This window comes from Nycticebus coucang, chromosome 5, assembly GCF_027406575.1.
Source record: "Nycticebus coucang isolate mNycCou1 chromosome 5, mNycCou1.pri, whole genome shotgun sequence".
In the NCBI taxonomy this organism is placed as follows: Eukaryota; Metazoa; Chordata; class Mammalia; order Primates; family Lorisidae; genus Nycticebus; species Nycticebus coucang.
The window spans coordinates 141,789,185-141,816,082 of NC_069784.1; the positions used below are offsets into that span (position 1 = coordinate 141,789,185).

The 26,898-nt window shown below is 49.7% G+C and overlaps 1 pseudogene; it reads left to right on the forward strand.

Moving 5' to 3' along the window:
* Positions 1–4,767: 4,767 nt before the first annotated feature.
* Positions 4,768–6,287, forward strand: LOC128586363 (suppressor of cytokine signaling 4-like; annotated as a pseudogene).
* Positions 6,288–26,898: the final 20,611 nt, after the last annotated feature.

Below are 26,898 nucleotides of genomic sequence, written 5' to 3' on the forward strand. Positions count from 1 at the left end.
CCCAGCTCACTGTCATTCTGAAACTTCCCAGATGGGCAGGAGGAGTCACTGCGTCACTCCTCGAGTGACGAGGAGTTGCTGGGGCCCAGGCGGGTGGTGCCTTCCCTGGGATCTGGAGCTGCCTCCTCAGCCCTTCTCAAGTGGGATGAGAACGCAGGAAGCTTCTGGGAACTCAGCAGACTGTTCTCAGTGTGTTCTCGGAAAACTCCACAGGGTTTGTCCCCGAGTGCCAGGTGTTTGCAGTGGACTTCCCTTTGTGACCCAACACTACACCCAGAACCCAGACAGGAGAACCATGTGGACCCTGCACCACCAACACTCTTTGTCCAGGCCCCGTCCTCTCATGTGATAAAATTTGGGGTTTTACAGTCTTGGCTAATTCCTCTGCTTTCCTTAATTGAATCAAGGTGTTCTTTTGTAAAATTTGTCAGATTTCTGGAGCCTTTGGGGCCCTGGTCCCATCCTGTTCTTGGATCCTCTCAGCAGACCTGATAGGCCTGAGTGTGAGTGCCCAATGTGCCCATCGGATGAAGACCCAGAATCACCTGTGGGGTAAACATGGTGGCTGCAGACAAGCAGACCCCCGACCTAGGGAGCCACCTGTGAGCTTCCTGAAGAAGGCCATCGGTCTCCAGGGGCCCTCTGTGAGCCAGGTGCAGGAAGGGTCCCTAGCTCCCTGTACCTCTGCCCCAACCCTGCTGCCCATTGGAGTGATACCTGCAGTATACGCCCTTTGACCTACGTGGGATCACATCAGCCTCCTTCACAGAGCTGCCACAGGGTGGGCCAAGGTGCACAGAGGTGCTCATAGGTGCGGCCTGCTCACACCAAGCTCTGGGAACCTTCTGCAGATCAGGCCCTGTGAGCCTCTCCCTCTGTCTCTTTGTTCCTGGATATGTCTCTGTAACTCTTTCCTTCTCACTCTCTCTCCCACCTCTCCCCCTCTCTTCCTTCTCCCCCACTGCTCTCCTCTCTTTCTCTCCCCACTTCTCAGTGCTATCCCAGCAGAGCTGCTGTGGCTCCCCAGGGTTCCTGCCCCGCTGGGCTCTGACATGCCCCAGGCAGTCACTGTGAGAGGCCTATGGCTCAGCTGTTCCTTAAATCCAGATGTTCTTCTTGAGCTCAATGAGTCACCAGGGCTCTTTAGGACATCAGCTCTCAGAGAAGAGTAATTTATAAGGAAATGTAGCTTCCTAGGTGTTTGATTAATTTATTGATTAAATTGTCAGTTTGCTGTGCTATGCTATCTCTGTTGTTTGACTGCTGTCCTTAATGAGTCTGTTATCTGTGTTGTGTAACCTTCACGGGAATAGATTTTAGGAATTCTTAGGGCCTTGTTCAGAGTGCCTCCCTCGAGCTATGTGTTGGTGGCTCTGGCACTGCCCTGCGAAGTTGGCACAGGGGACATGGTGCCCTCCTTTGACGTCAGACATCTGTAGGCAGCACCCCATACAACTATGCTAAGCACCCACCACTACCATCATCATCATCAATGGTCCATCATCACCAATGGTCCTTCATCAGCAATGACCCGTCATCACCAATGGTCCATCGCCAACAGCCCTTCATCACCAATGGCCCTTCATAACCAATGGTCCATCATCACCAATGGTCCATCATCACCTATGGTCCATAATCTCCAGTGATCCTTCATCATCAATGCTCCATCATCCCCAGTGGCCCTTCAACACCAATGGCCCTTCATCAGCAATGGTGCTTCATGACCAATGGTCCTACATCATCAGTGGTCCATCTTCACCTATGGTCCATAATCTCCAGTGATCCTTCATCATCAATGCTACATCATCACCAATGGCCCTTCAACACCAATGGCCCTTCATCAGCAATGATGCTTCATGACCAATGGTCCTACATCATCAATGGTCCGTCTTCACCAATGACCCTGCATAACCAATGATCCATAATCATTAACGATCCTTCATCACCAATGGCCCTTCATCACCAATGGCCCTTCATTAGCAATGATCCATCACTAATGACCTTTCACCAACAGAGGTCCTTCATCACCAATAGTCATCATCACCAGTGCTCTATCACCATTGTTCTTCATCTTCAGTGCTCAGTGGTCCTTCAGCACAGATAGTACTGAGCATCTTGGTGGAGGCCCCATGGCAGAGGAGGCAGCCTGTTTGCCAAGAGAGGCTGGAGTGAAGACAGAGAGGAAGGGGGAGGGATGGGACATAGAGGCATAAGCTGAGAGGACTCTGAGCACTTTAAGGACACCCTTATTATTTTAGATTTGAGGTGTGGAGAAATGTGTACCCACTGTGACACCTCTGGCCCTGACTCCCTGGAAGGAATTTCAATACCCCATGTTCCCTCATGGCCACTACCTGCTGGAGCATGCACTCCCCAACCCACCTCTCCAAAGCCGAATGTAAGGCCTCTGGCCAAGGGCAGGGCTGGAGCATGCACTCCCCAACCCACCTCTCCAAAGCTGGATGTAAGGCCTCTGGCCAAGGGCAGGGCTGGAGCACTGCTCTCTCTTGCCTGCACCTAGTCCAGCAGCCTCTCCAGGAAGAAGGCGCAGCCCAGGTGGAAGGCCAGGGTGGATGTCAGATCGACTCCTCTCCCTCCTTCAAGTACTGGAATATGGACACTAACCCAATTCCTTAGGGGAACTTTAGCATTGCCTGAGACCAAGCCCCAGAAACAACCCTGCGTGGCCAGGGGCAGGGGTGGGCAGAGCTGCTCTTTCCTTAGCTCGGCCTGGATTCCCTGGACTACAGCCCAGGAAAGGACTGTGGACACTATGAATAGACAGAGGAGAAAGGGAAGGAAAGAGGGAGGGGAAGGGAGAGAGGGAGGGGGAGAAAGTGAGGAAGGGAAAGAGAGATGGAGGGAGGGAGAGAGAGGGAAAGAGAGAGAAGGAGGGAAAGAAAGAGGGAGAGAGGGAGAAAGAGAGGTGGGAGGGAGACAGAGAAAGAAAGGGAGAGAGGGCGGGAGGAGAACGAGAGGAACAGAGAGAGGGAGAGAACGGGAGGGAAGGGAGAGGAGGAGCAGAAAGAGGGAGGGCGAGGGAAGGAAAGACAGAAGGGGCCCCTCAGATGGCAAATTCCATCAACCTCACAGTTCCGCCTGTTTCTCAGCTGGCCACTCAGCCACACCATCTGGAGGGACAGCCCTTGAGAGGCAAACAGGGCCCCTGCTGTGAGCTCCACAGGCCAGTGCCCTCACCCGTGTCCGGCCTGGCGTGGGCTCAGGACGGGGCAGAGCTCAATGCAGGCTGCTCCTTGGAGGTGGAGGGCCTGCTGGCTGGGCCAGGGCACAGCAACCTGATGCAGTGGCTTTAATGAAGTCCCTGAGAAAGGCGGTGGGGCGGCCTCGCCGCACAGATGTCTCTTTGTCCCACTGACACCTGCCATCTGCTTGTTTGTCTGCACGATGCTGCAGGGCAGGGCTCCCAGGCTGCTGCCCTCCTCCACCGCCCACAGCCACCTCCTGACCCCGGGCCAGACGGGCGCAGTGTTGTTCCTCCTGCATAGCCAGCTCTGCTGTCCCCACTCTCGGTGTCCACTGCCCCTTCCTGGTGGTGGCACTTGGGTGGCAGCAGCAGCAGGGAGTGGAGAGAAGGGGGAGAAAGCGGAGGAGAGGTCAGGAGGAGGGAGAGGAGGGGAGGATGGGAGGAGGAAGGGGAAGAGAAAAGGAGGAGGAGGAAGAAGAAAGGAGGGGAGTGGGGAAGCAGCCGGGGCACAGGGAGGACTCCAGCAGCTGCTGCCTGGGGTCCTCTTGGCCAAGCTGGCCGGAGCCGGCACTCTGAGGCTGGGCTGTCACACCTGCTCACAGGAGACAGTCACATGAAAGCTCAGCCATGAGGGGGAAGTTCCCCCACAAAGGCTCTGCTTGCCTCGGGGCAGGGTGACTGCAACCCCAGCCCAGACACACTGCCTTTTTCTTAACAAATTAGCAAGGTGAGAAGAGAAAAGTTCACTTTTGAAGTTGCAGAAATGGAAACAAAGACATGAAAATTTACACCTTGGAAGCATTACCACCCAAGGGGAGGGGCAGTGATGGTGCTGGTGGACTGCCCTGTTGCCCCGTATCCTCCTGCTGGTCTTTACAGCTGTGCTGTGAAGCTGACATCCTTGACACATCCACAGCCCTAGAGAAGCTTGGTGGGGCTCAGACACCCCCCAGCCCCAGCAAGCTTTCCAAGGTGGCCCCTGCCCCCAAAGCTCAAGCTCCTGAGGGCCTGCTAGGTGGCCCTGGCAGTCCTTGTCTAGCTGCCTGGACGGCATTTCCCTGTCACCATAGTGTGAGTGCAGTCTCGTCACTAGAAACTTCCCCAGAGAGTGAGTGGGTTGTGAGGGGGCTGCCCTCCCATGTGGCTGTAGGCCGCTATCTCCAGGGCACCTCATCACGGAACCTCTGCCCTGTGACTCTCCTCTGTGCTGTGTGGCCGAGATGACCCAGCAGGAAGGCCCTGCGTACACGGGACGCTGCACTGGGGACTTCTGAGGCTTTGGAACTACAAGAAACACATTTCTCAGAGGACTAGGCACCAAGGGGAGAGTGGGGGTTGCAGAAAGCCATCTCCTTAAAGGGCCCACCAAAGATGCAGGAACAGCTGGGCCCAGGGGGTAGTGTCAGTTACTGAACGGCACAGCCAAGCTGCCTCCAGGAGAAATGCTGGGGCCTCCTTGACTTTGGATTTTTAAGACAACATCCAGAAAGTCTCCAGCAGAAACATCCTGTCAGAAAACTAGGAGTCTGTATAACACTAGAATTTGTGGATAATTTGTCAAAATGGCAGAAGATAATAGTAAAAACGTAGATGTCAGACCCAAAACCAGTCGCAGTAGAGGCTCTGACAGAAAGGACCATGACAAAAGGAGTGAAAAGAAGTCTTGGTCACAACAGAGAGCTGTTCAGGTGCTGAAACGGTGAGAGCAAAGCAGAAAACAGAAGTTTCCTTCTGGAGCTGGGAAAGGAGGCGGCTGCTCACCTGTCTGCTGGATTGAGACCATTCCTGTGGGCAAAGATGTTTAGGCAGATCCCTTAAACTGCAAGGTGCTGTGGGCAGTGTTTTCCAGTTAAAAATCATAGCAGTGGGCACCCTTTAGGGCTTCTGTCTGAAAAAAAGATCCACTTCAGTGAAATTGCGTTATCTGAGTGTCCTTCCCCACCTCCGTCAGATTTAGTCTTTAGGCGGCATTTCATTAACTGACACACTGCTCCCTGTAACCCCCAAGATGGACGAACGGGCAAGCACAGACTTGTCTCAGAGTGAACTGAGAGGTGGTCGGCTAAAACAAAGAGGAAACGTGGAAGAGATGAAACTGTTCCCCCTCGAGTGCCCTGACCAGTGCTCCGCATGGAGGCCTCTGCCTGCCTCTGTGACGAACCTGATTTAGAAGACAGTGATAGGGTTCAGATGATGAAATCATAACACTTTGCACAAGTTCCAGGAAAAGAAACAAACCCAAATGGGAACTAGATGATGAAATCCTGCAGTTGGAAACATCTAATTACCCTACCCAGGTTGACTACGTCCACTGTCTTACTCCAGACCTCCTCTAGATCAGTAACAATCTCTTTTACTGGGGAGTTGTGGATACATACGCCGCTAAAGCTCCACTGGAAGGAAAACCTTTTTTTTCTTGAGACGGAGCCTCAAGCTGTCACCCTGGTAGAGTGCTGTGGCATCACAGCTCACAGCAACCTCCAACTCTTGGTCTTAAGCAATTCTCCTGTCTCTGCCTCCCAAGTAGCTGGGATTACAGGCACCCACCACAACACCTGGCTATTTTTTTGGTTGTAGCCATCATTATTGTTTGGCCATCCTGGGCTGGATTCAAACCCGCCAGCTCAGGTGTATGTGACTGGTGCCTTAGCCACTTGAGCCACAGGCACCGAGCCCAGAGGGTACCTTTTTACTAAGAGACTCAGCACAGGAAGACCATCTATTCTCCGTTTGTTTTAGATGCTATATGGTCATTCCCTTCTGCTAGAATTGAACAGGGGGATCACAACTTTACTTTGATGTGCATGGTCCTTGTGTCTTCCATTCTCCTGATATTACTGGGCTCTCACAACATTATAAGGCCCCGAGCACCTGTATGTTCTTTGAACTACTTCTGTCCATCCCTTTAATCTGGACTTTCCCCTTTTCCCTGCAACATATGTTCAGAACAGTTATCTGTAACTGTACAACTTACAATAGTATCGATGCCCTTCCGATTCCTTCTTCTATGAAGTTATATCTGAAGGAGTATCACTATAAATCAGAAGTTAGAGTACTCAGGATTGATGCCCCAGAACAATAATGCTAGGACTAGGGAAGGGACGTGGCAATGATTGTATACAGATTTTCATTTAATCGTTTTCTTATTATACCAATTTGAAGTTTTCTACAAGGATAGTGGGGTCTAAAATAAACTTCTGCCATAAATTTTATTTCAATATCAGTTTTTTTTAATGATACATTAATCATTTGGAGTCACACACTAGAGAGTAATAGATATTTTAACCAAGTGTTTGGTTTTTGTTTTTACCATGGAGAGTGTACACTTAAAAATTTTGTTTCCTTAATTCATGTATAATGTAAGCATATTTGAAATTGGGTAGGTATTGCCAGTACATTCTGTATTTCATACCTTTCTTTAAAAAAGTAGTCTTATGTCCTATCAGTATTTCTGTGTATAAAATAGTTTCCCATCCTCCTTTCATTGAGTTATTTTAAAATTCTTCAGTAAAGCTGAGTGCTGTAATTCACTGTCCATACTGACATAATTGACTTCTGATAACTTACTAATAGGGATGTCAAAGGTAACAAAATGGTTTAAAGTCAAAAAAAGAGAAAAGAAAAAGAAATAAGTTTCTTGCCCGAATAAGCTGCCTGTTCTGTGACAACAGCACAGCCTGGATGGAGGGACCAGCAAAGGAAGCAGTTCAGAGACATGGCGCTGTCCTGAGAGCTGCTGGCTGGCCCAGGTGACAGGCTCTTTGTGACCCACGGGGTGGCCTATGGTCAGCCCAAGCCTCCTGCTCCATCTCCACAGAGAAATCACACATGTTTGACGTGGCTTCCAAAATCACCAAGCAGCACAGGTGTCCCTGCAAAGGTCAGGGCAAAGGTCACTGAGGCCTGGACATCTCGGGCCTCCAGGGTCACCCCGCCCATGTCTATACCTGGACAGGCGCAGATCTTTGCCACAGTGTTCCCGGAATAAAAGCCCAATTCTAGGCAGTGGGGAGAAGACAGCCAACAAGAAGCCACTATCAAATTGCTGGCCCCCAAATCAGCAAATACTTTGCTGGAGAAAATGGAGAGCAAGGATTCCCGCCAGTGCTCAGGCCCCAGCTCTGTTAGAGGAGCCACAAGAGGCAACAGGTGCAAAGGTCTGTGCCCAGTGCCGCCCCCCTCCACCCCCACCCCCCACCCCCCGGGATGTGTCTCCTTGCCTCCCAGGGTCTGCCAGAGGCAGCAGCAGGGTCTGCTGGTTAACCTGCATGGGCCTGACCCACACTTGACTCATAGGCACCATTTCGCCCAGGACTTAATGAGCCTCTCCCTTGTCTGTATTCATGGGAAGAGTGGGCCTGTTTGATTTATGTTTAAATTCCAAGTGTATAAACAATCTGTAGCACATTTGAGGCCCTGGGCCATCCGCAACAGCACAACCGCCCTGCCCAGAGGTGAGGGTGCACTCAGGCCCACTTACAAGTGCGCAGAGGACCCCGAGCTGCAGCTGTCTTCACCACCGTGAGTTGTCTGCCCGACACCACAACACTCAACTCAGAGCATCTGGTTTCCGGGTTTCCTGACTCCACATTTCCAGGAAGAGGTAGCTGCTTGGGCCCAGAGTCTCGATAGGGACTGGCCTGTCTGGTTGGCATCTCCTTTCAATGGCAGCTCCAAGGAGATATTTTCCTCTCAGGGGACACGCTAACATTTGGACGAGGAGAGACTCGCATGGCAGCAGCACTCTTGGTGCAACACTGGAGCACATAGCACTGAGATTTTTGTCATGAGGCAAAGAGAAGGCCCTGGAGCTGAGAGACCACAATGGGAAAAGTGCCCCAAGGCCGACACCTCGAACAGTCAGGGGCCTTCCCCTGCTGAGTCCCAGCTCACTCTTGAGAAGGGTCCTGATTTCTTTCTCTGCTGAATGTTTGAAAGTCAGGGTACTTGCATGAGCTCAGCCAGCGCAGCATAGGGACCCCTGGGGGAGGTGGCCCTGGTTAGCTCCTTACCTATTCCCAAGCCCACAGCAAACACAGGCTCTGGGGGAACAGCACTGTGGGGCACTCAGCAATTCCCATGTATGTCCATTTAGGGGACCCAGGACTCCCAGCCACTGTGCAGAGGACCTGCGGGCCCACCTGCTCCCTGACTTCTCAGCTGTGCAGATGAACTCAAGCGCCCCGACCACTATCCCCAGACACACCTCTAGCCCCACGCCACGGCATCCACTCAGGCCTGCCCGGTCAGATTTCTGAGAGCTGCCCCCAGGGCTCCCTGTGCGGTGCCTAGCCACGCCGTGGCCCCTCTGGGAGCCAGGGCCCTGTGCCGCCTGGTGCGCGACAAGCAGCCAACAAAGACGTGCCCAGGAAGAGGATTGAGTGATGGCCAAAGGCTGCTCCTTGCCTCTTTTATGAAATCCATTTTTTTAAATCGAAAAATTAAAGACACTTGGATTAAAATGTTCTTTAATTTTTCCATTCCTGGCCCCTTGTATGGTTATTGTGCTGGGTTTTGAACGACCTACTTTTCCTTCTTTGGCCTGAGACTTCAAGAGACTATTGCGGTAACACAGCCATAAATTAATCCTTCCATTTTCAGAAAATAGAATGCTACCAACATAAAAAAACTTTTTTAACATTGCTGGTGGCTAGGACAATAACCTTAATCTCATTTGCATGTTTCAGTTAAAGTGTTTCCAACTGTCTTTATGATAATTACTTGTATGCAAAGAACACCACTAAAGCACATTTCACACGGAGGGCTTGAAAGCACAGTCTCTGTCCCAGCCCTCAGAAGGTGACAAGAAGGTGGAGCGGACAGTGAGAAGTGAGGCCCAGTGCCAATGTGAGATCAGGGGACCAGGCATTGGGAGGCCAGGGTGTGAGGAAGTGGGTGTTCGTCATGGGTGAGATGGAACCTGCCCCACTCTGCACGGCTGAGCAAGGCAGTGCCTCCCGCAGCAGGAACACAGGCTGAACCCTGGCTAGAAGAAGGAATCTGTGGCCTGCCCCTGTAATCCCTGCTCCACCTGTGCCTACCCCCACCTCCACCCCCATTAGTAAGGTGGCGTTGAATACTCACTACAGGCTAAGGACATGCCAGGCACCACTAGAAAGCCAATAGAGGACACAAAGTCAGTGTCCTCTTTCTCCTACCAGGCCCTGCCTGGTTGGAAAGATGTCCAGCTGTGCAGAGGACACTCCCCTGCTGCCAATAAGTAAGGGGCAGGGTGGCCAGGAGAGGCTAAGGAAGAGTTGGACATGCCAGACCAGGAGGAGAAAGGTGGGTAGCTCCAGGCTGGGGACCACCAGGTGGCAGAGGCTCCTGCCGAACACGAGTGCGGGAGGCTCATAGAGCAGATGGGGAGACAGTACACAGGAGGGGCCACGGCATACTGGGAGCACAGGGAGCAATCTGGAGATGCTGACAGACCAGACCATGGAGGCTTTGGATCAGACAAGGAGGGAGAAATCCCATACTCAGCCCTGGGGCTGGTGTGGAGAGGGGCATGGACAGGAGAGGGGTCAGATGGTGACACCATTGAGCCCTGCCTGGCCCAGCTGCACAAGGCACTTGAGTCAGCCAGCCAGCATTTGGAAGAGCAGGGGCCAGAGGGGCTGGTCTGCACTTAGCCACATTAATACCAAGTTCACCCAGGAGCTATACAGAGGGCAAGGCCCGGCTTCACTGTGAAGCCTCAGCCAAGGGCATGACTTCACTGAGAGAACTGTAGGTTTCACACGCCCTAACCTGGAAGCTTCCAGGTCTCTGATATGACCTGCAGGCTGTTGGCCCCCACCGTGCCCCCATGTTCTTGGGTCTGGGGCCAGGCCCCCTGTGCAGGGTGTTAGCAGTGGAGGCACACACATGCATAACAGAGCCTGAGCTGGGTGGGAGCCCCCACTTCAGTGCCCCCTCCACAGGGACCACTAGGAATTGCCTCGCCCCACACCAGGCCAGCCACTTCCACTGGTTCTGGAGTCAAGACAGCCACAGTGTAGGGGTCCAGGTCTCGCCATCCTGACCTGTCCCTGTGGGGCCACTCCCATGGGCTCCCTGGGGAGGGACTGGCCACCCAGCACTGGGCAATGTCCCCTGCGTCTCCCATCAGCTGACCAGCAGTTGTGGTCTGAGTGCTCCCTGATGGTTCTGCTGGCCTGCTGGGTGAGGAAGGTTTTCTATGGCTGCACACATCCACGGTGAAGGCCTGTCCAACACTTGGACACAAGTGAGCCTATCTAGGCCCCTCATGAGATGGCATCCACATCTGCTTCCATTTCCTAAGGTTTTATTCAAAAGGAGGATTTTGAAGTTGTGACATAAGTAGCTGTACGAGGTCTGGAATGGCCATCAGAGCTGTTGTCATATGAAGGCCTGATAATTAAGTTCAAGAACTCATCCTGCTTCATAGCTCTGAGTGACTGCTCCATGCCTGCAGGGGTGCACAGTGCAGCCATGTGGAGGCCAGGGCTTAATGTTTTGGCAATCAGCAAGGCCCCCAACCAGCAGCTTCAATGGATGTCCAAGGTGGCACCTGCATCCTGGGGTCAGTGAGTGCCCATAGGGGGACCTTGGTGAGGTCAATGAGTCCCCATGGAGGGGCTATTGCTGAGGCCACTACATCGCAGACATGGGGAGAGGGGTCCTTCAAGCAGGACTGAACTGTTTCAATCATTTCCTGCTCTCCGGGGACCCTGGGTGAGAACTAATCACATTGTCCAGAGAGGAACGATTGCTGTTTGAGCAGCACTGTCATCAGCTGGGGAGAGGACTATTTTTCTGCAGCAAGTGAGTTCAGCCTTTATGGCTAAATGACCACTTAAGTCTGAAAACTTTAATCATTACCATTTGCTTTCTAAAAATAACTGTCTCTCTGAGTCCATATTTAGAACAGAATACACATTGCCAACAGGAGGGGCTCTCCCTGCCGTGTACCCCATAGCTGCCCCATAGTCGCCTGGCCCTGAGCCTCCCATATGCCAGGCCACCAGAGTCAGGAGGGGGTTGGAAGAGATTGAAGCTCACCTGAAACTCCAAGGCTGCTGTCTGAACAAAAGGAACATTAGGCCTGAGAAAAATGCTTCCAGGAAGTCCCAGGACCTTTCTGGGTCTCAGTTTCCACACATGCAAATTGAGGCCTCTGTCCTGGAGGGGGCTGGTTGCTGTGAGGCCTATGTAAATGGACGGACCTGTTACTGTGGAGAGTGCCCTGCCACAGACATGGGGAAGCAGCCAGTGTCCCCCAGTGTTCAGAGGGAAGGAAGACTCACATCCTCCGGCTTCAGAGGATGTGTCTTCTCACTGCAAGTCCTGCACCATCCTTCCCTGGAGGGAGCGATGCTGGCGAAGCCCCTCCATCAGCTCCAGAACTGGCTTTGGGCAGAGCCTTCCTGGCCAGACAAAGGAAGACGGGCACTGGCCTTGGCTGGCCCATTCAGCAGAGCCCCAGTGAGGTGGGTCCACCAGGGAAGGACCAGTGACCCCGGGGTGGGGGGAGGGTGGGGTTGGTGCACCTAGTGGGGGCTTCTCCTCCAGCGGCAACAGCTCATGCGGGAGGGTGCCCAGGTGCAGGCCGGTACTCCTGTGGGAGGGCGCCCAGGTGCAGGCCAGTATCCCTGGTAAATCTCAGGACTAACCGCAGGACCCTGGCAGAGAAACAAGGACCCTGGGTGCTGAGAAGTTGCACGAGTCGCACTCCCTGCCCCGGCCCAGAAGTTGAGTGCCCAGGCCCTGCCAGAGCAGGACCACATCAGACTCTCACTGGAGGAAGAGCTAGCTGGTCCCCTGTAGTTCCTGCTGGGGAACGATGCTGCTTTGAGGGCCCAGCTTGGACTTCAGGCAGCCACTATTGGAGCTGGGGGAGCCTAAGCTTTGGCTCGGCCCCTGACCTCCCCAGGAAGCCTCTACCCTTGTTCTTGGCAGAAGGCACACAGCTCTCGAGTGGGAGACAAAAATTGTGTCCAAGCAAGAGTACCTCTCATCTGGCTGTCAGCGCAGTCTGCCAGTTCCCCTAGGCCATGAGAAGGGGTCCCGAGATGCCACACAGAGCAGCTGAGCTCAGGGGCCCCCAGATGTCATAATGGGCTCCAGGGAAGATGCACGCTCCACACTGTCCATGCACAGCGTCCTTGGAGAGAAAGGGTGTTGGGGTGGCTGCCTGCAAGGTGTGCAGGAACACTGAGCCACTATAATGTTCCAACATTATAGTGAAATAGAGGGAATAGCCTGAGCCATAATAGGGAGGTGGTTAAATGATTTAAACCTGCCCATACAATTGACTGTTATAGACATACATGGACATTTAAAAATATGTAGAAATGTATTTAATATCCTGGGAAAGTAATCAAAATATATTTTGAAATGAAAACATGACTTACTAGTTTGTTCAACAGATTTCCATTTTGGAGGGAGGTATATACATGTAGAAAACAAAATACAGTGGTAACAATGATTTTATGGCATGGATGTGGAAAGAAGGGAACACTTCTCCACTGCTGGTGGGAATGCAAACTCATACGACCTTTTTTGAAGAAGTTTGGAGAATACTCAATGAACTAAAAGTAGACCTACCATTCAATCCAGCAATTCCTCTTCTAGGTATATACCCAAATGATAAAAAATCATTTTACAACAAAGACATTTGCACTTGAATGTTTATTGCAGCCCAACTCATAATTGCCAAGACATGGAAACAGCCCAAGTGCCCATCCGATCCATGAATGGTTTAACAAATTGTGGTATATGTACACCATGAAATACTATGCAGCCATAAAAAAGATGGAGACTTCACATCTTTTATGTTTACCTGGATGGAGCTGGAACATATTCTTAGTAAAGTATCTCAAGAATGGGAAAAAAAGTATCCAATGTACTCAATACTACTATGAAATCAATATATAATCACCTACACATTCATATGAATGGTAAAACACAACTATAGTCCAGAAAGTAGAAGGGAAGAGGAGAGGGGAGAGGGAAGGCGGGAGGAGGGAGGGTATTTGGGTGGACCTCATCCAATGTGCATGATGCAATGGTACATTTCAAAACTATTAAGAGAAAAGTATAATTGTGATGAATGTGTTAATCAATTCAATGTAAGCATTCCACATTCTATATCAAATCAGTATACTGAACCTCATAAATGCATCAATGTACACAGTTACAATTTAATAAAAACAAAAAAATAAAAAAACTTTCTACCCTCATAATATTTTTTTACTAATGAAATATGTATTCGGGTCAAAAGTTATACCATAAAAGGTGCTATATGAAGACAGGGACTAACTTTTGCAGGTATTTGTAAGGCTTACAGATTTCCTAGTACAATGTGTTTTCATGTAATAATGGTATAATATTAATAAAATAAGGACAATTATTTTCTTTACAAGATGATTTAAATTGAATCAGTGAACATAAATAATTATGCTACAATAAATGCCATTCCTATTTCAAAATTCTTATCTTTGCTCTCACCATTCACTTCATTGGTCACGTGAAAGGCATACTTCTTTCTACGGTGAAGTATTTAAAGTATAAAATTAAAATTTCTAAAAGTTTTCTTTTTCCCTAGACTCACATGTTCTTGATTATATATATTTCTATGAACATTTTTATTGTATGTTGCATTTTTATGGCCCTGTCTTCTTCTATTTGATATTAACTACATAAGAAAATAAATATTATTCATAATCTATATTCTCCAGAATACCCAGCAGGAATATTTGCACATAATAAATATTTAAAGAGTGTGTTAAATAAATTCATTTTGAAAAAAAAAACACAATTTTAAATAATTGGGTTTCTGAGTGATTTCTGGCCCAAGCAACCATGTCCATGGTTCTCTCTCCGTCGCTGGTGGGTGGCAGATCCCAAGATCAACCCTGGACGAAGCTGTTTGACGACAAGATGATCCCAGTAAGCAATTGTGCTGTGATCACAGAGAATCTAGTCTGTCCCTTCTCTCCTTGTGGTCTCTGAGACAGGCATCACTGTGGCCGTTTCTACCTCACAAGACCAGACGGCTCCTGGCCCAGAACTGCATGCAGAGAGACAGCCGGGTGCTTCTCCTGGGCACCCAAGCCGCCCACGTTCCGGGTTAATGGGAAAAAACACCTGGGGTCTGATGTTCTTTCTGTGCTCAGCTGCTGCTTCTCCAGCTGTCCGTGAGAGTTCAGCCTATCAGAGTCAGTGGCCTAGGATTTAGAAGAAATTACCCTGGAGTTAGGGAAGAGAAGAACTTCATGGAGAAATCCCAGGAATATTAAGGAGTGCTAAAAATACCACCCAGAACATGACGAGTGTGTCTCTGACAAGGCAACTCCCAGCTGGCACGTTAATTCTGCAAAATGTCAGTAACAAAGGAGAGAAAGGAAGGAGGCCATGGGGGTGGTGGGAGAGGGGGGCCTGGGACCCAGGTCCACTGTTTGGAGTCACCCTAACATAGCAGCCCCTCCCAACTCTGGTCGTGGTCTGGGTGTGTCCCTTGCCCCAGTCACTGCCTTCCCTGGAGGGGTCTCTTGGTGCTGCGTTCCCACCTGCTGGGGCCTCTGACTTTGAGGCCCTCAGCCCTCAGCAGCCCAGACTTGGCCTCCTTCAAGGGTGTCCAAACGTTTGGCCTCTCTGGGCCAAATTGGAAGAAGAGTTGTCTTGGGCTATACATTAAATATACTAACAAAAGGTGATGAGCAACAAAACAGGGACACGCATAATTTTCATGATATCTACCACCACAAGTAAGAAAAATAGTTCTCACTTAATAATCCTAGTTTTGTAGCAGTCTATTCAGAGACCCTTTTAAAATCATTGATCAGGTCCCAAGTTTACAATCACAAATACAGAAAATGTATACATATCTAAGAAATAAAAAGGGTTTTATGGTATTTGTTATTATAGAAGTAAAAGAGAAGTGGGCAACATAAAACTTGTGGGATATTTGACATTGCATTTGAGAAACTCATCCATCAATGTCTGGTTCACTGGCAGTAGCCGCATTTCTCAGTGAGCTCTCAAGGTGCTCATCAGTTATTTTCGTTCTAATTTTACTCTTAATGTGCTTCATTCTTGAAAATAGTTGCTTGAAAATGTAGGTACTGCTAAAAAACAACAACATGAATAAGGTGTGATTGTGAAAGGAGGGACCCTTGTCTCTGGGACGACAGGAACTATAAAAGTCCAGTAGAGAGACATGATCAATTTTTTTTTTACTTGAATGTCAGATTGCAACTTTATGTGTTTCGTTTGAAAACTGGCAGGTAATACATTTGTGTCAACTGAAAATGGAGTTGTGGCCAGGTGCAGTGGCTCACACCTGTGATCCCAGCACTCTGGGAGGCTGAGCCAGCTGGATCGCTTGAGCTCAGGAGTTTGAGACCAGCCTGAGCAAGAGCAAGACCTCTTCTCCACTAAAAATAGAAAAATTGGCCAGGATCCGTGGTGGGTGCCTGTAGTCCTGGCTATTCTGGAGGCTGAGGCAGGGAGGATCACTGGAACCCAGGAGTTTGAGGTTGCTGTGAGCTAGGGCGAGACCACGGCACTCTAACCCAGTCGACGTAGTGAGACCCTGTCAAAGGAAGGAAGGGAAAGGAGAGGTGAGGAGAGACTCAAGTGAGGAGGTTCCCTTAACAATCAAGCAAGAGCGCTCACCTGACTGCTAAATAGCGTGAAATGCCTGGAGCTGCAAGCATGGGTTGAGGCATTTTTGATTACTGCTGCGTTGCCAAGTCACCACAAGCACATGTAAAGTCTGATGGTGTCGAGTAGACTGTCTGCGCCTGGAAGACAGCACACTGGAAGCCGCACACCGCGTAAAGCTGGAAGCCGTGCGTGCACAAACAGCCAGAGCGTAAGCATGTTTATTTTATGTGACATTGCAACATGACGTTGTCACCTACAAAGTTCGCATTCGAAAACTGGATGCTCAAAAATCGAGTTTCGCAAAATAATTACACAAAAAAAACCAACCCTCACAATCTTTTAAGTAGGTTTACAGTTTTGTGTTGAGCCACATTCACAGTTGTCCTGGGCCACATGCAGCTCACAGACCACAGGTTTGATGCCCCTTTTCTACACTATTTTATCATGTTTGTTTTCTCAAAAACCTTTAAGAACTGCCTCCCTGTTTCCTGCCTTGACATGCCCCAAGTGACATTGATGGGCATGGGAATGCCACCCACCTCTCCTGCAATCTCCCAGCAGCACCTACTTAGGTTCTGCTGGCTTTTTGGGGTCCTGAGCTGCTCTAGCCCTGAGCTCAGAGGCCCCTGAATTTAGCTCCTGGCCATGTGTGGTCTTCTTTTAGTTGGTGATCGTCTTCTTTCCCTGTCCAGACTGTGGGCACACACAGGAAATACCAAAGACACGTGTAGGGTGACCGGAGCGGGAATGGAGGTCAGAGAAGCCGGCTTCAAACATGCAGTCCTTTCCTTAAGAAAAGTAAAATTTGTTTGCCAGCCCCCAAAGAGGGACGATTAAAGTCATGTAAAAAGCAAATTTTGTACGTAACTGCTGAGAGAACACAGCCTGCTGGGTGAAAACACTCTGAACTAAAGGAGCTGAATTCCCAGCAGGGCTTTGAAAGGAAACTGGAAGGTGGTGGAAGAACCAGGCGGCCACCCATGGCCCCTCAATACTGCCTGTCCTCACACCTGGCCACTTGTTCCACAGTTTCTTGCTCTTGACCACACTCCCAGCTCAGCAAACTGCCAGAGACTCTGAAATCCACGTCCCAGGCGGCTCACAATGGTGCTCAGGTCGGGGAAAGCAAGGGGAGGGCAGCAGCCCAGGCCCCAGAGGGTACGTGGATGATGACTCGGCCCTCACACCTGCAGACAGACCGTGGGCGCTCGACCCCTCACTGCCCATGGAGGGTCGCCTCTCATGAGCTGGGCTTCCGACTCTGCCAGCTCAGGAGGGATGGCCCAGGGCACCTGGTGACGCCAGGGGGCCCTGGCTGGGGACAAAGGGTAGAGTAAGATGAGAGTCCCAGGTATAGTTCTGTGGTGCTCTGGCCACTCCTGCCAGGTCCTTTCCATGTGAATTAGGCATTACCACCCCTTTTTATCTCTTCTGGAGATTTGAGAGAACGAACTCAGCCAGACTGGTCAGCTAGTAAGAGGCGGGTTCAGATCAGACCCAGATGAGACAATTCTTCTTGCCAGTGACCACTCTTCGTCCTGGACCCTCACTTCGTTCATGTCTCCTGGCCCTCCTGCAGCTACCACCCTCCCACTGAAGGGCCCATGGCAGATGGGAGCAGGAGCCCCAGGCGGCCTGGTGCAGCTATCTCTAAGAAGCTTGAGACGAGTGGCTCAAGGAAGATTTGTTCATTTTTTTAATAAACCAAATATGAGGATTTCAAATCTTGACAGCAATGAGAAATGATGAGACTCTCCTATTTATTGGAGGAGGCACAAAATAATATAAACACAATGAAAAAAGATTTTGACTGTTTCTTATGAAAATAAATACACACACCTGTCTTTTTGACTCAGCAATTACAAATCTGGATGAAAACACATGTGCATGTCTAAAAGACTTGGAGGCGAGTGTTCTTAGTAGCTGCATTCAGAAAAGCCCCAAAGGGGAACTCTAGGAGAAGGGTGGACAGCTGGACACCCACACTGTGGGCACTGCCCACACTGGACCGCCACAGCCGTCAACCACAGACAGCCTGTACTAAAGACCACAATGCTAAGTTTGCATCCGTGAGACACTCAATGCAGTCTAGCCAATCTGTGGTGGAAAAGACCAGAGGGGGTGGGCTGGGTGATGGGGTTGACCTGCAGCCTCACTTACCTACCCACCCAGGTCAGCCTTAGAGCATGTGAAGGAGGGCGGCCTGTGACCTATCGTGGCCTTTGCTACATTTTCCAGGTGGGCAAAGGTCCTGGGCTAAGGCTCTGGAGGTATCCTGTCCTCACCTCCTTGCTCCCACCCAGGGGAGGTGGGTAGGGCCCAGTCTCTCAGAAATCTGTGCTCTGAGCTCCCTTCTCTGCTGCCTGAAGATCGTGCTGCCTGATAGACCAGTTTGGCACCAGCAATGACATGCCCCAAGGCCCTGTCCCGAGAAGGCTGCACCACCCCACCTCCCCACCACGCCACTGGTCTCAGCTGAGGTGGGTGCTTTCATCAACGGAAGGTGGGAACAAGGACACCCCTGGCCACATCGCAGAGTGTCCTCATGCCAGCGTGCAGTTCTCACTGGTCTTCTCTGTGACAGCAACCACAACAACACAGCACGCGGGTGGGCAGGCCACAGTGGGTCCCCGACAGCAGGAGTGGGGCCAGAAACGAGCCTTGTGTCACTGGCCACTGAGGTGGGACCACTGGTTAGGGCAGCACAGCCAAGCTGCCCAGGAGGATCCAGCCCTCCCAGCCAATGTGGGTCACCAGGGAGCATGACCCCACTGCTGTGAGGACAGTGTGTGTTTGTGGGTAGGTCCCCAACACAATGGAAAGTAGACAGTGACCAATGGCAAAAGGCCCAAAATGAATTTGCCAGCATTTGTGTTGTCTGATTGATTTATCTTCTGTAGTGTTAAGAAAGCTCTCCAAGTCCCCAGTGCCAGGCCAAGACACTGTGTGGGTGGAAAGACCCCAGGGGTCTTTCCCACATAGCCCACCGACCACATGACAGACTTTCTGCTGTAATTTCTGTCCCGTTGCTTTAAAAATTGCTTTTGGACTTGTCTGATACTTTATACACGTGTTTTGCTATCCATTTTCCCCTTAAATTAGACTTCTTTCTTGCTACTTACTAATTCACTAAAAAATGTGATTTATTCTAAGATCAGCTACCAAGGTAAAAACTGGGTAGGGTTAGAATTATTCCTTTAAAACTACATAGAAATAACTTGCACTCCCACCAGCAGTGCAAAAGTGTTCCCCTTTCCCCACATCCACGCCAACATCTGTAGTTGTGGGATTTTGTTATATGAGCCAGTCTTACGGGAGTTACACTAGTTATCTCAAAGTGGTTTTGATTTGCATTTCTCCGATGATTAAAGATGATGAGCATTTTTTAATGTGTCTGTAGGCCATGCGCCTGTCTTCTTCAGAGAAGCTTCTGTTCTTGTCTCTTGCCCACAATGAAATGGGATTACTTGTTCTTTTCTTATTGATAAGTTTGAGTTCTCTGTGGATTCTGGTTATCAAACCTTTGTCAGAAGCATAACCTGCAAATATCCTCTCCCATTCCGAGGGCTGTCTTTATAGTTTCGTGTCTTAAGTTTAAATCTTTCATCCAGTGAGACTCAATTTTTGTTAATGGTGAAAGGTGTGGGTGCAGTTTCAGTCTTCTACAAGTCACCAGCCAATTCTCCCAGCACCATTTGCCAAATACCACCCTTTGGAGACCAATATACCACTATGTAAAAATTCCGGCCAGATTTTCTTCAGTGCTAGCAGAGATCATGGGTTCTCTGCTGAAGCCCTGGATGAGGGAACTGCTTCGCACTTGGGGGACATCCGCATGTGACATATCGCTTGGAAAAATGCCTGACTTGAGATGCCGAGGCTGGGTGGCCACACTCCATAGGGCCTTTTAGAGCATTTTAGGGGTCCTCAAACTGCGGCCCGTGGGCCACATGAGACTGTGTGATTGTATTTGTTCCCGTTTTGTTTTTTTACTTCAAAATAAGATATGTGCAGTGTGCATAGGGATTTGTTCATAGTTTTTTTTTTTTTTTAACTATAGTCCAGCCCTCCAACGGTCTGAGGGACAGTGAACTGGCCCCCTGTTTAAAAAGTTTGAGGACCCCTGAACGTCTATTGGGCATGTCTATCTCCCTCCCTCCACCGCAGGAGCAGGCCTTGCGGCTCAAGTGTCCCAGAACACACTCTGCTGTGTGCTGTGCTCCTGCGGCTCACAAAACCTGTAAAACTCATTCTGGCTCTTCCTTCCCACTAGGGATAGCACCAAATGTATAGGTTATGCTGGTGAGACTCCACGTCCTTGAGACACGAGGCCGTCACGGCCAGGCCTGCTCCCCAGCGCATCCCCATGCACTGGCCACACCTCTGGCCTTCCCAGCCACAGCCTCTCTCCAGACCTCCTACTCTCACTGTCCAAGTCCCTTAGATAGAATTTTCGTTGTTACTGTGGATGCATCTTATTCTTATTACACTTGCTAATTGGTTACTGAGATAAATAGTCTGTGATTTTTTAAAGTTTATCTTCAATCTGGAAAACTTGCTGAGCTCTCTCTAATTCATTTGTCTGTTGTGTCTGATGCTATTTTTGTTTAAATTACTGCATTTCATGCAAATTACAGTGTCTGTTGCTTTACTTTGAGCTCCTAAGTCTCTTTTTGTTCCTCATAGTATAAGAAAGGATGTTTAGTAATATTAAATAGGGTCATAATGGACATCCTAGTATTGTTTCCTATCTCGAAAGAATGTTTTCCTTATCAATACCAAGGTACGGTTAGCAGTAAATTCAAGTACATAATTTACACACTTAAAGAAACCCTCTAGCCCTAGATTTTTAAGTTTTCATTGCAAATAAATACTGAATATTTTAAATTGATGTTGAACAATATTGCACATTAGTAAATTTTTTTCCGCATTGATCAAGATAATCATATGATTTTTCTCTAGCCATCAATACTGTATGAAAAATGTTCTGATGTTGAACTGTTCTCACATTCCTGGGATAAGCCCTACTTGATCATAACTTACTGCTTTTTGAATACAATGTGGGATATAGTTGGATAATATTTTATTTAGGGTTTTTTGAAGTATATTCATAAATAAAATGAACCTATAATTTTATTTTCATGTTTTGTCTTTATCTGGTTCTGATATCAAACTTATCCTATCTTTGTAAACTAAACTGGGCACATGTTCAGTTTCTCTATTTTAAAGAACAACTTGGTTAAGTTAGATTTAACTCTGAGTCTGGGGTTTGAGAGAAGAGAGAGATTAGATTCTATTTTTATTTCTCTAATGCTTATCAACACAATCACATTTCCTATTTTTTATAACAGTTTCGGATTTGGGATTTTTTTCCAGAAATGCATCTATTTTGCCTATACTTCAAATTTGTTAGGATGCAATTGTTAATAATGTTCTTTCACTAATTTTTTTATTTCTATTATAACAGAAGTTATTTTGCATTCTCATTTTTGTGTTTATATTTTTACATTGTTTATTTGCATTTTTCGTCATCACAGAGATCTTCATACAGAGATCTCTTCATACAGAGATCTTTGATAAGAAACAGGCTTTGGTTTTGAGAGTCTGTGCGTGAGTGTGTTTGTTTTCTTGCTGCATTCCTGTATCTCTTTTTTAATCATCCAGCCCCAAATGTTATCATTGATATATCTTTATATTTATTTCTGCTTTCTTTCTTGTTCTTTGTTTGCCTTACAATTTTTTTCTAAGTTCTTGAATTGAACATTTAGCTTTAGAATTTTCTGCCATTTCTATTTCTAGACAAATATATTTAAGCAAAACATTTCTAAGTACAGCTTTAGCTGTATTCCACAATGTATGTGTGTAAACATACACACCCTCACACATGTACACCCCTCACATATGCACACCCTCACACATACACACCCTCACACATACACACCCCTCACACATACACACTTCTCCCACGTACACCCCTCACACACGCACACCCTCACACAAACACACCCTCACACATGCACACCCTCACACATACACACTTCTCCCACGTACACCCCTCACACATGCACACCCTCACACATGTACACCCCTCACACATACACACCCTCACACATGCACACCCTCACACATACACATCCTCACACATACACACTTCTCCCACGTACACCCCTCACACATACACACTCTCACACATACACACCCCTCACACATACACACCCTCACACATACACACTTCTCCCACGTACACCCCTCACAATGCACACCCTCACACATGCACACCCTCACACATGTACACCCCTCACACATACACACCCTCACACATGTACAACCCTCACACATACACACCCCTCACACATGTACACCCCTCACACATACACACCCTCACACATGTACACCCCTCACACATACACACCCTCACACATGTACAACCCTCACACACGTACACCCCTCACACATACACACCCTCACACATGCACACCCTCACACATACACACCCTCACACATGTACACCCCTCACATGCACACCCCTCACACATGCACACCCCTCACACATACACACCCTCACACATGTACACCCCCTCACACATACACATCCTCACACATGTATACTCCTCACACACACACCCTCACACATACACACCCCTCACACATGTATACCCCTCACACATACACACCCTCACACATGTACACCCCTCACACATACACACCCCTCACACATGTACACCCCTCACACATACACACCCTCGCACATGTACACCCCTCACACATACACACCCTCACACATGTACACCCTCACACATGCACACCCTCACACATACACACCCCTCACACATACACACCCTCACACATGTACACCCCTCACACATACACACCCTTCATGTATGTATACCCCTCACACATACACACCCTCACACATATGCATCCCTCACATGTGCACACTCCTCACACACACTGTCACCCAAGCACACCCTCACACATATACACCCTCTCATGCACACATACTCACACACACATACCTCACATTCATTCACACATTCACACATACACACCCCTCACACACAGACAACACCCCTCACACACACATGCTGCCACATGGACACATCCACATACACACCCCTCACACAGAGACATACTCACACTCACATATACCTCACACTTTCATTCACACACTCACACCCTGCCACACACACTCTCACACACACTCACATTCAAATACACTCACATATGCACACACATACACACACCTCATATCACACACATTCACTTACACACTCTCACATACACACTCACACTCTCATTCATGCTCTCGCACACACACTCTCACATTCACACCCTTGAACACAGTCATACACACTGACATACACATAGTCTGACACATATACTCTCACGCTCTGTATACTCTTGCACACACATTCCCACACTCACACCCTCGCACCCACACTTACACTCACACTGACCCTTCCTGGGTCTCTCCCTTTCAGGCCCTTCCCCTGGTGTCATGTTAGCCCAATGCCTCAGTTACTGATAAGTTACTGGATGTTGCTCTTGCAAAGCTATTTTGTTGATGACATTATCATTATTTCTCTTGGTGCTTTTAAAAATATGCTGCACATATTTTAAAGAGAGAGAAACCCAGCAGATGTCCTGCAATCCCCCCTGTCCAAGGACCTTGTCCCTTCACTTCCACACTTTGTGCCCGAGTGAGATGCTGCCAGCTGCCTTTGAGGGCCGAGCCTGCATCCGACCAGGGTGGGTGGTCGGGTCTGAGTGGCCACTTGCTTTTATTCTTCTAATACTGTTTTTCCTTTTCTGTCTTAATTGTTTTGATTTGTTCTTTAGCAAAAAGGGGAAATAGGGTTTATTCACAGATACATATGTTACTGTGCATTTTGAGCAATTGATACTACTCTTAAAAAGTAAACCACAGTCTGAAAAAATGTGAGGTGTCAACAATAGCCTTTTCTTGGAATTTAGAACAGATTCAACATTCAACCACCAACACCCACTACCACGGCCTCCAGGGTCCAGTAGGCGATGGTTTGGATGGAGCGAAAGGGGCCACCAAGGAAGGCCCTGAACCTGGAGCCCTCCTGTATCTGAGGCTGCCCAGTCACTGGCCCCTTGGGCTTAACTTCACTGCCTCTGAAACATGTTGCAGACATGTGAGGATCACAGCAGGGAAATTATCACATGCACAGCACAGTAAACACCAGCAGCAAAAACTGGAAAAAGTGGGGTGGGAGAGAAAGACTGAGATAAAGACAGACAGAGACAGAGAGAGACAAAGGCAGAGATAGAGAGACAGAGAGAAACAGAAACAGAGAGAGACAGAGACAGAGAGACACAGAGATAGAGACAGAGACAGAAAAAGACACAGAGTCAGAGAGACAGAGAGAGAGGAGACTTGCAGCTCACTCTCTATACTGAACCTACAGGCCTTACTTTTTCAGGAAAAGTGGAATTTTAAGGTCATTTTTATTTGAATGGGCCAAACTTGAGCACTGATTACTGCTGGCCAAGCTAGAGTGCTGTGACCAGCAATCACGTGGAGCATTTCTGCGGCCCATTCTGACTCTCCCCAAGCAGCACTGGCTCTGGGGGCTGCCAGGGACTCCTCAGATGCTCTCCTCCTCACTCACTCCTCAAGATGGGGGACCGGGGACTTGGGCGATTTACCCAAGGTAGAGCTCAATACCATTTAACATTGAGACTCAGTAAGTATTCAAAATATATAAAAACACAAACAGCCCTTGATGTGTTTGTCCAAGGAGTAAGAGGCTAGGGCTGCGTCTGTTTCCATCAGTATGTTAGAAATTGCACTCAACCCGCCCCAGAGAGGAAAAACTAGGGAAGCCAGGTTCACCTGAATGCTGCAGGCCACTTTGTGGATTTTGTCCTCCAGAGTTGCTTGGCCACACTGGAAATGAACCCTGCAGGTTTAAAGGTGGAGCCAAGTGGGCAGAGCTGCCTGGCCTGGGCGTGTTTTAGGATGGAATGTTCTCTGCCTCCTCCGCCCACATTCCTCTGACAACACAGATTACTAGCCAGGAGCATTTTCCAGGGAAAGGTGGCACCGGGTATGCCGGCCACGCAGCAAGCTCCCGGTGGGAGGAGGCGCCAGGCAGGCAAGATGAAGGTCATGCCTGAGGCTGTGGCAGGCCCTGGCCAGCAAACAGCCAGCACATACAGCCTGTGGACTCCACACACTGCTTTCCTCAGAACAACCCAAATCGTTAATGCAAAGAGGCCTCTCAGTCCCCAGGCCACTGCTAATTAGAGGGTGTGAGGTTTTAACTACTCCCTGGCAGCAAACAGTGTCTGCATCTCACCGTCTCATGGGCAGCGACTGTGTCCCCTGTCTCACGGGCAGCGCCTGCATTCCCCATCTCATGGGCAGCATCTGTGTCCCCCGTCTCATGGGCAGCGCCTGTGTCCCCCCGTCTCACGGGCAGCGCCTGCGTCCCCCATCTCATGGGCAGCGCCTGCGTCCCCCCGTCTCACGGGCAGCGCCTGCGTCCCCCGTCTCACAGCAGCGCCTGCGTCCCCCATCTCATGGGCAGCGCCTGTGTCCCACTGGCAGTGTCTGAGTCTCACTGGCTCACCTGCATCTCACCTGGCAGCAGGGAGCACAGGTTGCTCTGCTGCTGCCAACAGTGTCTGAAAATCTCCACAGGGGCCACAGGGATGGCAGAGCTTTGTTGTTGTTGCTGTTGTATTAGAAAAAATGCACTTTCATTTTCTCCAAACAGAATAGTAATGTAAACTAGGCCTCTGCCAACCAGGTGCCCCTAGGCGGAACCCTCACCTCTTGGGGCCTCAGTGGGGGCCAAATTCAGTTTCAGGCATCAACCTGCACTCAGTGTCACTGGTGGATAAAAGCCCCATGGCAACAGGAGCCCTCCGAAGGTAGGAGGAGCTGAGACCTGCCGGTGAGAGGCCACCAGTGGCCAACACAGGTCCTGAGTACCTGTGTCCCCTGCAGGTTAGCCTCACAGGGATCTGCGGCCTGGACTGGCTGGACAGAGAAACTGCCATGTGCAGAGCAGGTGTTGCAGGAGATGTATGTGTGGAGGCCGACACTCGTGACACATAGACACACAATTCCGCCTCACTTTATTCAGCACAGCTGCAGGCTGGGTGCCTGGCCACCTTCCCTGAGGACAGATCACTCCACAATCTGTGTGTGTCCCAGAGTCGAGGCCTGCTCAGGCACAGAGACGGTGTGGTAGCCTCAGACCCTGGAGTTGGCCCAAGGACTGGAGCCCTGTCCTGCCTGGGCCTTGGACTCGGCTGTGTGGTCCTGCCATAGCCCCCCAGTTGAGGAGCCACATCCAGTGTGACTTGGCTGACTTTTGCCACTCATAGGCCCCAAGCCATCCTCTCCCTCAGACCCTATGTACCCAGCCCCTTTGTGCCCAAGCACCCATGTCCCCAACTCCCCAATCCCCAGGCCCCCCATCTTCAAACCCTTTTGCCTTCAGAGACAAACTCAAACTGCTTGACTCACCAGGGGAGCCCCACTTCTCCTCCTTCTCTCTCAAGTCTCCTTGCCTCTGGCACTCAACCTCCACCCCCAAGTCGGGGCACTTGCTACTCCTGGCTGGCTGTGCCCACTTGTCCTTTCCAAGTCTAGACCAGAGGCCTCAGGCCTGGCTGACAAAAGCCCCTGTGGCTTCTCTGACCGCAGCCCACAGCCCTGTGCCGTCAGGGTCTGCACTTTCCCCCTGTGGCACGTTCCTGCTAGAGGCCCCTCTAGTCCTTCTTCCTAACAGGTGATATGTGTCCACAGCAGCCCTTCCATGGCCTCCATTCCCGAATCGTAGGGGGTGGCTGAGCCTGCAGGTGTGAGAGGGCAGCTCTTGCTTAGGTGTGGGCTGCTACTGGGGACTGTGCCACCCACATGGGCCCAGCTGTCCCAGGTCTGCCAGCCCCATGACCACTCCCTGAGTGACAGGGGCCAGAGGTTGTCTGAGGACCTTCTAGGGCCAGTGTCCCTGGGACTGGAGCGTGAGGGTGTGGCCTAGCACTGGCTGGCAGCCTCGGCTCTCAGAGTTGGT